Here is a 14,268-nt window from a genome sequence, read left to right as displayed (position 1 = left end):
AATATCTCCTTTTTGGAAGTTTCAGGGCCTTTATTTCATGCCCTTTCTTGATTTTGGATGTTTTTCTTAGAGATAACACTTACCTAGGGGATAACCACAGCAGTTGTAAGAGGGCTTAAAAATCCTTATTCAGCATTGATGCAGCTGCTGTCACTGCCACAAATCACTGCCAGGGATCCCTGCAGCTCCACAGGGCAGTTGGTTCTGGGCTGTTGTTCTCATTCCTCCTTTTCCTGGGCTGTATTTACAGACAAAGCTCTGATCTTCTCACTTCTGCAGTGGGAATTGGTTAAATGTGTCCTGCTAACTGTGAGGGGGGTTTGCATCCCTGCTAGTCAGGGGCAAGAATTCACTTTTCAGTGGTATTTTTTTGTCTGGCAGGTGTCATAGGCCAGGGGAGGTGGCGGGTGCTTCACCTGCATTTGCAGAAGTATTTGTGGTTTAATAGTGGGGAAGGTGCAGAGAGGAGTGACAAGAGCGATGTGTCTGGGAACATGGTGGGAGAGCAATTAGTTTGATAAACTGCATAATTGCCACAATTTCTCTTTCATAAGGGGTTTAATAGCATAGGGGAACTACAGAGCTTTCAGGTCCTGGAGGAGACAAGGTAAAAAGCAGTAAGAAGAGCTCTGCATGCCACCTGCCAGCCTGGCACGGTGGGAATGAGCTCCTGCTCCTTCACCAGCCCAGCTCCACAGAGCAATTCCATCCCTTCTGCAGCGCTGGAGGGAGCAGAGCCGGCGCAGCATCTCCCCCGCGCTGCGTGTCCCTCCTTACGCAGCTGAGCTGCTGGCGTGACGCTGTTGAATAACAGCCTGGGAGAAGGATCAGGGAGCTGAACTGCAAGGAAATGTCTATAGGAGAGAGAAGGGCTGTGGTGGGGATAGCACAATTGTGATTATTTGTGAGAAATCTGTTTGAGACTTGGTGACAGAAAGTTACAATAAGAAAAAGCCTTGTGTGTGGATCATTCCTCACCTAAGCCTTATTCCTCAGTTGTGAATGCATCTCTTTCATTACTCTGCATCATCCTGTGCTGGGAGTCGGGCACTTCCAATGTGCCGCCTGCGAGCACATCATGCAGGGAGTGAGGTATGCCGATGGGCATGTGCTGTGTGCCCACGGGATCCTCTGAATTACCCAGCAGGTGGGTCTGCTCCCTGCCCCTCTGCTCTTCACTGCTGCTGCCGGCCAGAAAATATCATGAGGAGCAACAGGCTCTGGGCTACGCCAGAGCTGGGGCAGGAAGGAAAGGCACCTGTGGAGATGCAGGGTCTGACATGGAGCATCTCCCGAGGGTGGGAGCTGCCCAGCCTGGCTGGCACGGGTGCGATGCTGGTTTCCATGGAAACTCAGCAAAAGTTGTGCTTCCACATAGGAACCATCAGCTAGGCAGGGTGGACTGCAGGGTGGCCTCTAGTCCCCGCTTCAGTGGCTTGGGGGGACTGTGGGCAGAGGGGACATGGGGACCTGCTTTGGGATGAGTCACTGGAGCACATGCGCTGGGCTGCCTTTGGGGGGTGTCGCTGGGATATATTCCCCACCTGGGGTGTCCTGGGGAATTGCAGGGGGGGTCCCACCACATTTCAGAGGGGTGGCAGGGGCACCCTGGGATGTGGAGGGAAGCCCCAGCAGGCCCCTGGGGTGCTCAGACCTTGGCTGGCATCAGAGCCGAGCTGAGGTGGCCTCCCCATGCTATCAAGGAGGAGAAGCCAGGCTGCTTTGTGGGGTTTACAGCTTGCCTCGTTTTTTTCCTTCCTCTAAGGGCTGCTCAGATTTTAATATTTAGTGAAATTGCATTGCAATTTTCTCTCCATGGCCAATGGGACAGCGTCTCCAGGAGGCAATTCATCCCCTCCAGAGACAGACAGCAAGACCCATGTCCCTGATGTCTCCATTGGCCGTGGCATAGTGAGGCATCATGACACCCAGTCTAAGGACCTTGCCGCTTCCCCGTCCTTCCTTACAAGCCTGGGCTCCTCCTGCCCCCTACCCTGTGCTGTACATCCCCCTCTCTCTGTTTCCCAGGGCTTTATTCTCCATTTTCCCAGCATCGGTAGTTCCCCGTGGAAAGCCTGCCTGCAGGGAGCAGTACCCGCTCCAACACCCCCCAGTGTCCACAAGGAAGGAGAGCACCTAAGGAGGATGCTCATCAAGGTCATAATACAGTGTAGATGTGCTGTGCCAGTGTTAAATTACGTGTCAGTGCAGAGGCAGCACTTCCAGCGTGTGAGGGCTGGGAGCACTGGTGTCACGCACTGCTGGGCCAGCCGGGCCGTGCGGGGATGGAGAAGCTGTGCCTGTGCTCTTTTCAGCGGTGCTGCTATTCCTGGGGGTCTCCTCCAGGAACCAGGACCAGCTTGGCAATGCTTTCGTCTGCCGAGAGCCTCAGCTGTGGATTGAGGCTTCTCTTCTCACCTTCTGCTCCCTGATTCAGAAGCTTCTCAACCCCATTTTTCCCTGTCATAGAATCATAAAGTCATTTAGGTTGGAAAAGACCTTTAAGATCATCAAGTCCAACCGTTAGCCCAACACTGCCAAGTCCATCAATAAGCCATGTCCCTAAGCAGCACATGTACTCGTCTTTTAAATACCTCCCTGCTCAGTGCCCTAGTTGCAAGGCTGTTAATTAGGCTGGAAGGGGCTTCGCTTGTTCTACGAAAGATGACCATGATATAGCTGTCATATTCAGCAGCAATATTTTTCTAAATGTTTATTGTGTGGGATGAGATCTTTTCCCCAGCTCCAGCAGAACCTCTTTGTTCCTCCTGCTCTCCACCTGAAGATGCTGTGGGGATTTTGACCATCTCTCAACCTCCACTGGCGTAACTCCCGTCACGCTGCTGTCCATGGGCATTAGATTCTGTGCCCAGGTTTCCATCAGCTTCAACCACAGGCAGAGGCATCTGACAGCTGGATAGGGGAGGGTTTTGAGGGAAATAATGTCGATGTAGGTGAATGCAGGTGGTGGTTCTGGCTATCCCAGCTCTTGGTGGGTTTCTTTGACTTCACAATGGAAAATCTCTGGAGGACACATACAGCTGGGGGTGCAACACTGGTGACCTCCAATGAGTCTCCTGGTCAAATTAATCAACCCTGCTCAGAGCAAATGAGGAGTAATGAAATGAGTTGTGGGAGATGCACTTAGTTCAGATGAGTGTGAGCAACACATGATGCCCAGGAGTCTCCTTGGTGTCTCTTGTGCATTTTGTCTTTGGAGGTAAAATAGAACTGTGTGTCTAATTAAATGGAAATATAATCTCACAGCCTTTTTTGGGTTTCTCAGATAATCCCGATTCAGGCCTCATAATGCCTTTCAGATTTCCGGCAAGGGCACAGCTTCCCAAGGAAAACTGAGTCGCAGGGAGGAGAAAGGCAGCTCTCCCTGGGTTGCTGCCTACGGCCTTTGGCAAGTTTTGGGGTTGTCCCTTCCCCAAGAAGGATGGACGCAGGAAGACCCATGGGGTTCAAGCCATGGTGCTGAGTTGGGGAGGCGATGAGCACCCCCCGCATCCCCCCGCAGCCTCAGCTGTCCCCAGAGGGCATTGCAGAGGAGGGAAAAAAGCAATCAGAGAGACTCGGATTACAAATGTACAAACATAGGAAGCAGAGATATATATTCCCTGGATATTAGTTGCCTCTAAAATGTTGTCTTTTTTCCGGTGAGCAGATACTTTAGGCAACTGGATATATGACGGGAAGGAGACTGTGTCAGATGGTGGGAGGACGGACACGGTGAGAGGTGGCTGGAGACCACCGAAGGGCTGGGGTCAGCCCATCCCCAGAGCATCCCAATGGCCCTTAGACACCCTTGTTACTGATCCCATTCCCCACAAGGATGCTGCCCTCAGACACTGCCTTCTGTGTTGATTGTGGAGACCCCAGCTCCACCACAAATATCCAGCTGATTTATTTTTTAAAGAGGGTTGTGGTTTGATGTATACCTGGGGTTTGATTTCTTGGGGAGCATGCTGCTTGTCCTGCTCTCTCTCTCATTTCCTTGTTATTATAAAAGAAGAGAAAAATAGGGTGGCTATCTCCTCTCTTGAAGAATAAGCAGGCTTTAATCTGAGCTCTCCTTAAACCAGCACTGCTGAGGGTTCTTCTCAAGCCTCTTCCCGGCTGGACTTAGGGGCTTAGGACTCATGTCTTGCTGGGCACATCAGGTTTAAGTGCTTAGTTCAGATGGAAACCCCAGCCAAGCTTAGAAACCCTTGGGTTTAAACAAGAATAGGTCCAAAAAAAAATGCCATGCAGCATCATGGTCTATTCTGAACTGGGGAAGGGACATCAGCTGTCCCACTACATGGGGACAAGGGGCAGCTTGCCTTCCCAAAATGTTCAAGCCTTAGTTTCACCATTTTCTATGTGAAACACTGCAAATGTTGGCCTTGAACTGACCTTTGGTCACAAAATTACCTTGCCCCGATGAAATATTAAAAACAAACAAAAAGTCCTGAGTGTGGAACGAATGGTTTTGCTCCATCTATGGGGATTCTATTTTTTACTTCAGTGAAAGAGCTGAAAACTCAGTGTCACGTTGGCTCACCCTGAAATGAATTTTTATTCTGGCTTCCCATCATCAAATGTCAACAAATGAAAAAAAAGCAATTATTTGAAGAGCATTTTTATGATGTGCAAATGCATCTCTCCATCACCACTTCTGCTGGGATTTAGGTGATTATTTCTTTTTGCTGGGATGAGGGAAGACCAGTGCATGATGCTGGGCCACATCTGGACCTACAAAACTGATGGGGCTGACATGCCAGGGTCTCCCAGCCTGTGGCAGCGTCCCCATGGATGTGGGTCTCTTGGTGGTGGGAATTGTGATCTTCCTAATGTTGTTTGTGTGTTTTCTTTTGTTTTGGATTGGTTTGTGGTGGGGTGGGGGGGTTGTTTTGTTTTGTTTTTCCTTAAACCTTTGTTCCTGGAGTCCAGTGATTTAGGAGATAATCTTAACTTATTCATATTCCTTTCTTAATGTTTTTATTTTTGGTGGTTTAGCCATCAAACTTAAAAAGATATGGAAAAAAATAACACCGTAAGGTGTAAAATCAGTAAGCAAATAGAATAATTAACTGGAGTTAAAACTGAGATGCCAATGCACAGCCATAAAAATAAAACAAGAATGAAACATTTCCACTTGGGAAAACACTAAGGCAAAGTTTAAGTTTTGCACAAGTCATTATTTGTGCGCTCAGTTGCTCTTTGTGGCTGGTAAGCCCAGGATGGATTATGGTTGGAGTATCTGAGATGGTCCCACGGCCACTGAAATATCGGGAGCCAAATCCTTGCTGTTCCCTGGTCTTCACCTGGCAAATTTATCATTTTATTGTATTATTTATTCTACATCACTGATTTGTTGTTTTTCCCTTTGGGACACTGAAAAATCAGCACACTTGAATACCAATGAATGAAGTGGCACATGAAGCAGCTCCTGACCTTTCCTATCAATCTGATAGGAAACATTTCCATGAATTACCCTCCACACTAGCCCGGACCGCTCCCGGGGCAGCTGCTGGCCCAGCACCTTGCTCATGTTCAGCAGCCAGGTTTCATGGCAGGTTTTTTCCTTCCCTTCAGTCCCTTTGATTTTGGGGATGGCCGGGACAGATGAGATGTCCTCGTCCACACCTGAGACATGGATCTCATGCTCCAGCCTGGGTCACCCCAGGTTAAACCTCATGGAGCGAGCTCGGCCCAGAGAGAGATTTACAGCATCAAATCCCATCCTGACCCTGAAGATGGATATTCATATTTCACTCGACAACGAGGATATTTACCTACTTAGGAAAAAAATAATACAACACTAAGTGCTTTCTTCCCTGGGCATGTTTTTGCCTGACACTGTGAGTAATCCTAATCCCTTGGCAGGGCTAAACCAGTGTCTGAGTGAGCAGGTGCCTGGTATGGGGAAGGATGCACGGTCTGACGGGGCACCGGAGCTGGAGAAGGGCTGGAGACAGTGAGGTGGCTGTGGCAGGAGAAGGAGAGGGACAGTTGGTGCAGCTAAGAGGGATCGGGGTCCCTCACCCTGCTGATGCCAAAGGCTACCCATGGACCACGAATTTTGGGGCAGGGGCTGCAATGTGGGAAAGATCAAATCTGGTTCAGAGGAAGACAGCAAGTGATAGGGTGGGAGGAAATGGCCTCAAGTTGTGCCAGAAGAGGTTTAGATTGGATATTGGGAAAAATTTATTCTTAGAAAGGGTTGTCGGGCATTGGAACAGGCTGCCCAGGGCAGTGGTAGAGTCACCATCCCTGGAGATGCTTAAAAGAAGCGTAGATGAGGTTCTTAGGGACATGGTTTAGTGCCAAAGATTGGTTAATGATTGGAATTGATGATCTTGAGGATCTCTTCCAACCAAAATGGTTCTATGATTCTAAGGCCATGGTGGGCTGAAGGTGGGTAGAAAAGGATGGAGAATGCCAGTGTATCAGGTCTCCAGCCAGGACCTTGACAAGGGGTCCTTCCCAGCATTGTCCTCCCCAAAGGCTGAGCTTACCCAACCCCTAATTTAGAAAAGGGATGCTGAAGGAAGAAGGAGCTGGTTTGTATTTTTCCAAGAAAAGCTGGTCCCTTGCACTCTTCCCCCATCCAGGCAGGATTAAATTGCAGCTCTGGCTATGTACAAACATCCCCTTGTTTTCCCAGCACTGAGCTGGCCCAGCGAGCTTACAGGTCATTACTGAAGTTTGTGTTAGTTTGGTAGCAAAAGGGTGACTCAGAGAACAAGTTCAGGTTATGTTATTGTAGGATTATGTGGAGTTTATATGAAAATCTTCTTTAAAGTCCTTGGGTCTTAGCCAGATGTCAGATTCCCCTCTGAGCATCCACCCAATGGGGCTCAGCTGTGATAAGGCACCTCTTGAACAAAATAGCTTTTAATGTGGGCAAATAAAGTCAGGCACTGAATGCCGTAGAAATAGAAAAGGCAGTGGCTTGATGTCGCACTTGACTCTGCTTGAGAGCTTGCAGGGCGGAGGGATTCAGCTCCCAATTAGCAGCAGCCTGATCCAGTCCACCCATTAAAGCACTCTGATTGGTAGGATTTGAATTTGGCCATTAAATCGTTAAAAGTCACTGAAGGATAAGCAGGATTTCCCTGCTCATGTTTAATGCAGGAGCCAGGAGCCCAAGAATGCGGCTCAGTGTGCTGTCACTCCGGTTTCGTAGCACAGACCATTCTTCACATCCCTGATGGTGCATGGCGAGGGCTGCTCTGCTTTAGCAGGGCTCTTCTCCCCAGATCAGCCTCCTCAGCCTCCAGTTTACACATCCAGCTGTGTTCTCTGCCCATTACCCACCTCCTGGAGCTGAAGCCTCCTGTGCCTCCTCCAGACCCAATAACCCCATGGGGACTGTGAACAAATGTCTTTGCTGTGAATTAAACCAGAGCGCCCAAAATTTCAGCCTGGGGTGATGGCAAGCTGAATCTCAGGACTGCCTGTTGCCACCATCCCCCATGCCATTGAATTCTTTAAAATGGCTTAATATGGGAAATACTACAGTCTCTTGGCTGATTTTGCATGAAGAGAGATCCAGATGGCGTTTTGCAGCGCCAGCAACAATCCTGTTATCCTGGCTGCGTCTTTTAAAGTCCCTTCAGTTCCATGTCCCTTGAAAAGACGAGACCATCAGCTCTGCAACTGTCAGTGCTAAAGAAATAGGAAGTTTTAGACAAATAAAATCTTTGCAGGGAAGAGAGGAAAAAGTAGTTCTCCAGCTCGTCCATAAGGTCTGAGACGTGCTAGCCCAGGCACAGGGCAGCACCAGGGGAGCCCCCATTTGCTGGCTGCTCCGGGATCCCGATGGGAAGCAGCCTGAAAAGAAATGATGAATCCGTGTAAAATCATGATTGGTTTGGTGGGTGGAAAACAAGCTAGCTCCTCAGCCCACTGGGGAGATGAAAATAGCATCCTCTGGGGCTTTGCTTTGGAAAATATTTGGAATATTTTCATGGAAGAACAAATAGGAAAAGTCAGGGTTATGTTTAGTAAGAGAAGCTGGTCGGCTCCTGAGCTGGAAGACAACATGGGTCAGAGTCATTTCAGTGCTCTGGAATCACACGTGGTCACGCAACAAGATTCAGGTTTGAGCTCCGTGAGGGAGAGCACCCTGGGAGGGTGGGATCTGTGCTCTCCGGGCTGACAGAGTTTGGGGACGGGGTGGCCATAGTGGGGACACATGGGACATGTGGGCAAAATGTGGGGTGAAACAGACTACTCCACAGCAGCCTGGAGGGCCCTTACCCTTGTGTTTCTCATCAGCATCATTCATATTTTATTCCTTTTTCAAGCCTAATGATATAGGAATGCTGGAAGCTCATAAATAATGTCCACTGGTGTGGAACTGTGTTAAAGTTTAATGAACTTTCTTTTGGGTCAAGCACATGACCACAACCACAGCCCTTGGTTGTTCGTAACTCAACTCTGCTCCCTGTGATGAGTTGCTCTTCATCCTCCATCATTGTGCTTCCCATCTTTCATCATCTCCTTCTCCACCTTCCATTGCTGCCCTCTCCGCCTTCCGTAACTCCTTTGTCCATCCTCCTTCATCTCCTTCTCCATCGTCCATCACTGCCCTCTCCATTCTCCATCTTCATCCTCCCCATCCTCCATCATCTCCTTCTCCACTCTCCATCATTGTTCTTCCCGTCCTCCATCACTGTCCTCTCTCTCCTTCATCCTCTCCACCCTCCATTGCTGTCCTCTCCATGTGCCAGGGGGCTGTAGGGGATGGCAGCATCATTGCACTTCAGGTGCAGAAGCAGCTCTTGGCTCCACCAGATCCTGATGTCCCAGAGGAGCCGTGCAGAGCTGGGAGCTGCCAGCCAAGCATCTCTTTGCACATGACCTGAAATTCAGGGATTTCTTTTGGACTCCTTTAGGGGAAAAAGGAGCTGAGCACTCTGGTTCCTTAGCAACGCTGCTGCTTCTAATTCCTGATTATTTTTTTTCTGGTGGGGGGATCCTTCATGTGTTCTGAGCCACAGAAACGCACCATCCCCGGAGTGAGGGAGAAGCCGGGCAGGTGGCCAGTACCCGTGTGTCCACAGCATGGCCAATCAAGCAAGGTTCAGGGATAGACATCAGTGCGACGGGGACCAACACACACAGCCCCCCTTTTGCAACCCAAACCACTCATTCTTCAAAACAAAGGGCATTTGTGAGAGTGTGTAACCACAGGGAAATATACACTGGTGCCCACCGCATCCCTGCGGGTGATGGGTGCTGATGTCGAATCAAAACGTAGGCAAAATGATGATGCTTAATGGAGCAGTGAGCTCCCCACAACTAATGGGCAATTGTCCGCGCGTGCAGGAGGAGTTATTCCATAAATCAGCCATGAATATCTCAGAGGAGATTACTGCAAGTGAAAACAACTATGTACTTAAACAAGGAGGGGAAGAATTTTGAAGGCATATTTAAAGTTATTTAAATGTGTGTCACCACTCAGAAGAGAGTTTTACTCGAAGTGATGGGGCAAAAATATGTGTTGCTACTGGTTAGGGCGGTTCTTTGCTGGAAATGGTGGTTTCAGGCTTTGCGGGTTTGGGTCACGCGGGGTAAGTGCTTTCCACGGGGAAGGTAAATAAAGCTCTGATGAGGACAAATGTTTTGGGGATCCTTTAGGTCAAACATGAAGAAAACTCCCCCAATACTGTTTGGAAAGGAAAATTGCAAGAAACCAAATATTTCAGGGCTTTTCAGTGTGGTACTCACCCAAAACCTCATGGCTGTTCCCCACTCCCTGGGCAGGGAGAAACAGACCCACCTCTGCTTGATTTCTGCAAAGAGCTTTTTGGGGTCCCCAACCCCAAATAAACGAAAAATATGGGGGAAAATGCAACATGTGCAGGCTCTAAAAACAAGCCACAAATGTCCATTTGGAACCATTTTTCTGGTGGGGACTGAGCTCCCAGGTCCCAGCGGTGCAGCTGCCCGGTGGCACGTGCCTTAGGGAAAAGCCTGGCTGCATTCCACAGAGCTCCTCGGCTTTTCTATAGCTTTTCTTTTACGGAATCTAAATACAAAGCCATATCCATGCTGGAATATTCTCCTGTAAGTAAAAGCCTGCCAAAAATGTATGATTTCGCTCTTTCAGATTTCTAAATATACATTTTCATGCAAATTTGTAACTTAAAATTATAAATTGAAATGTGCGTTTCCCCTTTGCTGATGTTAGGATTGCTTTCCTTAAGCCAGAAACATTATCCTCATTATTTGACCGAAATGCGTAAGAATTTCATTGCCTATAGAATAAATGTTCTGGCTATTTAAAGCATATTTAAAAAAAAAAAAAAGAAAAAGAAAAGCTTTCTATACTATTCTCTTGGCTTCATTTCACAACAAATGCATCATTTCCGATGACTGGCATGGAGCAGGAGCTGAATTTCAAGTGTGTCTAAAACCAGATGGTTTATTCCCCGTGCGGGTGTGGACACAGCCGAGAGCAGAGCCCTGGGACGGATTCTGATCCTCCCCACAACTCCAGCCCCCCGGCTCAGGCTTTGCTCCTTTTCTTCACATTTGAGACCACAAGGGATGACGATGACTGATCCTTCATCCCCTATGCCCATCCCCTGCCCTCTTCCCAGCTACTCCTCCCAGGGCCAGGATTAACCCCTTGGGAAAGGAAAATCCCGCCCCCCACCCAGGCAATCACAGGTGGTTAAGCTGATCCTAAGGCTGGTAGCTGGGCTTATAACAGCAGGACTAACTCCCACCTGGAGCTGTGAACACTGAGGGATGCTCCAGGTGTTAAGCACAGCACTATTTTGATCTTCTCGTTGTGGGAAAATTGCTTCAACATTTTTTTTTTTTTTCTGGTGTAAGCAAAGCTCAAGTAATTACTGAGGGGGGGAAATGTTAACATTTATATGAAAAAGGTCTCATGATGATTAAAGATTTCAATGGGTTGCTCTTTAGTAATGCAAAACTAATCAACTTCCAGATGATATTTAAAAAAGCAGAGAACGGTGTATGGTTTAATATCATAATTTCAACAGGCCAGGGTTTAGAAGACAGCTAATTATAAAATAATCCTTTTATGTTGTGTAAAACATCATTTTAAAGCAGATACTCACTACAAACATGAGGTTTCCTTATTGCTGGTGGTAATCAGTTGCGTGCTGATTTAAAATGTGACTGTGAGTGTGGAGCAGTTCCCGGGATGTGCTGAGCTGATGCAGCTGCTTTTGGGGTGAAACCTCCCCTCTTTGGGCTTGAGCTGGGGTCGGGTTTACTCAACGGGTGTTTTGACCGTGCAGAGTCTCACTGGGGCGGTTGGGAAGAGGGATGGAGATGTGTCTGAGCCTGATGCCGGAGCACAGCTTGGTGCAAAAAGGGCTGATAACTAACAGGCAGCGTAACGCAGCCTGGTGTACCCTGTGGGGCCACATCAGCACCCTCACCCAGGCATCAATCTCCTGCCCACAGTTTGCAAAACCAAACCCTTCCTACAATATCCCAGCAAAACATCCCATGGGTTGTGTTTTGGCAGAGGCGTGGGGGGCTGGATCCAGCCGCAAATCCCCTGGTGCGCCTGGAGCAAGGCGCTTGGCTGCGCACCCTGGGGTGGGATGGAGGATGCTCTGGAGCTGGTGCTGAGCACTGGTGTGCAGAATCATGGAATCATAGTTTGGGTGGAATGGGAGCTTCAAAGCATCTTGTACAGTAACTAGGCATAATAAGGTCTATGTATGGAGTTAATCAAGTGGTGTTTATAGTAGGAGAGCACAGGTGGTGGTCATAGAATCATAAAACAGTTTGGGTTGGAAGGGCCCTTCCCAGCTCATCCAGTGCCACCCCTGCCATGAGCAGGGACATCTTCACCAGCTCAGGTTGCTCAGAGCCCCGTCCAGCCTGGCCTGGGATGTCTCCAGGGATGGGGCATCCACCACCTCTCTGGGCAACCTGGGACAGTGTTTCACCACCCTCAGTGTACAAAATTTCTTCCTCAGGTCCAACCTGAATCTCCCCTCCTTTAATTTAAAACCATCACCCCTTGTCCTGTCACAACAGGCCCTGCTAAAAAGTCTCTCCCCATCTTTCTTGTTGTCCCCTTTTAAGCACTGAAAGGCCACAATAAGGTCTCCCTGGAGCCTTCTCTTCTCCAGGCTGAACACCCCAACTCTCTCAACCTGTCTTCCCAGCAGAGCTGTTCCAGATTCTGATCATTTCTGTGGCCCCACTCCAACAGGTCCCTGTTTGTTCTGTGCTGAGGACCCCAGAGCTGGACCAGCACTGCAGGGGCGTCTCACCAGAGCAGAGGGACAGAATTACCTCCCTGGACCTGCTGACCATGCTGCTTTTGATCCAGCCCAAGATAAAACTGGCCTTCCAGGCTGCAAGCACACATTGCCAGCTTATGTCCAATCTTCCATCCCCCAGCACTCTCAAGTCCTTCTCCACAGGGCTGCTCTCCATCCCTTCATGCCCCAGCCTGTATCCATACCAGGTCTCTGCATCTCCTCGCAGGCAGCTCCAGCAGAACAGGCAGCACCATCTCCTGGCAAGAAGCACATCTGGGTAGTGCCCCACAAACCCTGCAGCACCCCAGCTTTGGGGCAGGAGCCGGCTGGGTGAGGGGGTACCCCATTTCTGCAGTCTCATGGCTGAAGTCTCGCTCCCGTGGAGCGCACCCCAGCTCCAGCAGCAACCGACAATTAATTGGAGCCATAATTAAGGCCCACTCTGGGGCATCCCCCCCTTCCTGAGGGCTTTCCACCAGCAGGCAATTTTCACCAAGTTTTTCAGCTTTCGGCTCCATTTTTGCCCTCCTGAGAGCAGCGGAAAGTGAGGGGAACCAGCAGCGAGCGAAAATTAATTAGCCTGGAATTTCCTCCCTGGATCTGGTGGGAAAATATCCCCAGATGACCCAAATATCAACAGGTCAAGAAGGGAATTTAAGGGGCTGGATAGGAGCAACATGAAGGAAGAAATGCAAAGGGCATTGCACATGGCAAGCACAGAGGCAGCATGGCTTCAACTTGTTCCTTGAATTATAGATACAACCGAGTATATTTAGGCTCAGTCTGCTTCTGCCAACCTGAGAAGCACGTTGTGTCGGCATGGGGCTGCTCCCAGGAGCATGAGGAAGGATCTGTTCTGTGCCCTGGCAGTGAAATGGGGATGTGCTGAGCTGCTGTCCTGCCCGTGCTGCCCATGTTCCTGCCCGCAGTGGGGTGAGGATGCTCGGCTGGGGACACAGGCTGCCAGCATGCAGCTCGTGCCTTCCCGCACAGTTACAGCACATGCATATTTCATGGTAAATAATGGGATTTCACTGTCGATACTGCTCCTGGATTTCTTTCCACCCTGCTACGTTTTCAGGTTAAATAAATGTAAGTTTTTGGGATCACTCCAGCTCCGGGGGAAGGACATTTCCCAGGTGAGCTGGCTGTGTCCCACAGTCCATGGTCAGCGCTGGCTGGGATGCAGGTGTGTCGGGGCTCGGGCTTGCCCGATGCAAATCCAAACCCCAGCAAATTGTCTCTGTAAGCCCATCCAGGGTTCTGAATGCTGGCTGCAGCTTGACTGCATGTCTGCAGCCTGCAGTTGTCCCCATCTCTGCTGGTGGCCTTTGGCTGAGAGGGATGGGGACAGGGATGGGGAGCACAGCCCTGGCATCACCCACAGCTCTGCGTGTGGGACAGCACCCGCCAGGGACCCTTCCCAAGGAGTGGGAGAGCGAATTTCTCCAAACATCCTCTCCACGGTCCCAATCCTTTAATAGCCCAGTAATCCTCTTACGGGGGTCAGCCTGGGTCACCCGTAGGAGCCTTTGTGTAATGCCAGGGAGGAGAAACACGGTTTCACTGCGGTGGTGAAACACTGGCTTTTGACGGGATGGGGCTCAATCCTGGTCCTGGTGCTCCCAGCTGCAGCCATGCCAGGCCCGGCCCTCACCACCCTTTTGGGGAACTTTCTCACAAGGGCAGCCCCCATTTGGGCATCCTATTTTGGGACCCATAAACAGCATGCTCCGCCTTGGCTCTATTAATATCCTGCCCAGCCTCTCTGGGTGGTTAAGCTGCCGTTTAATGCTGGGCTGGAGCCAAGTGAGCCTCCGGGAGGATGAGGGTGAAAATGAGGATGGTTTTGGTGGCTGGTCGGGGTCGCCAGCCCTGACGAAGCTCCAGGATGTGTGCAAGCCCCCTTGGTCTCGGCGGGGCTGGCTGGGTGTGTGAGGTGCTGCCCTCTGCTCCCTGGCTCTCACTGCCATGGCATAGCATCCCACAGGACTAGGATTGATGATCTAGT

General features: G+C 49.8%; 1 long non-coding RNA gene across 1 annotated transcript in view; it reads left to right on the top strand.

Moving 5' to 3' along the window:
* The window catches only part of LOC110360467 (uncharacterized), a 42,935-nt gene that overhangs the window by 27,176 nt on the left and 1,491 nt on the right, over positions 1-14,268 (top strand). The window lies entirely within an intron of this gene.

Source organism: Columba livia, chromosome 13, assembly GCF_036013475.1.
Source record: "Columba livia isolate bColLiv1 breed racing homer chromosome 13, bColLiv1.pat.W.v2, whole genome shotgun sequence".
NCBI lineage: Eukaryota > Metazoa > Chordata > Aves > Columbiformes > Columbidae > Columba > Columba livia.
The sequence above is the reverse complement of the archived record's forward strand: the minus strand, read 5'-3'. Positions and strand labels throughout refer to the sequence as shown.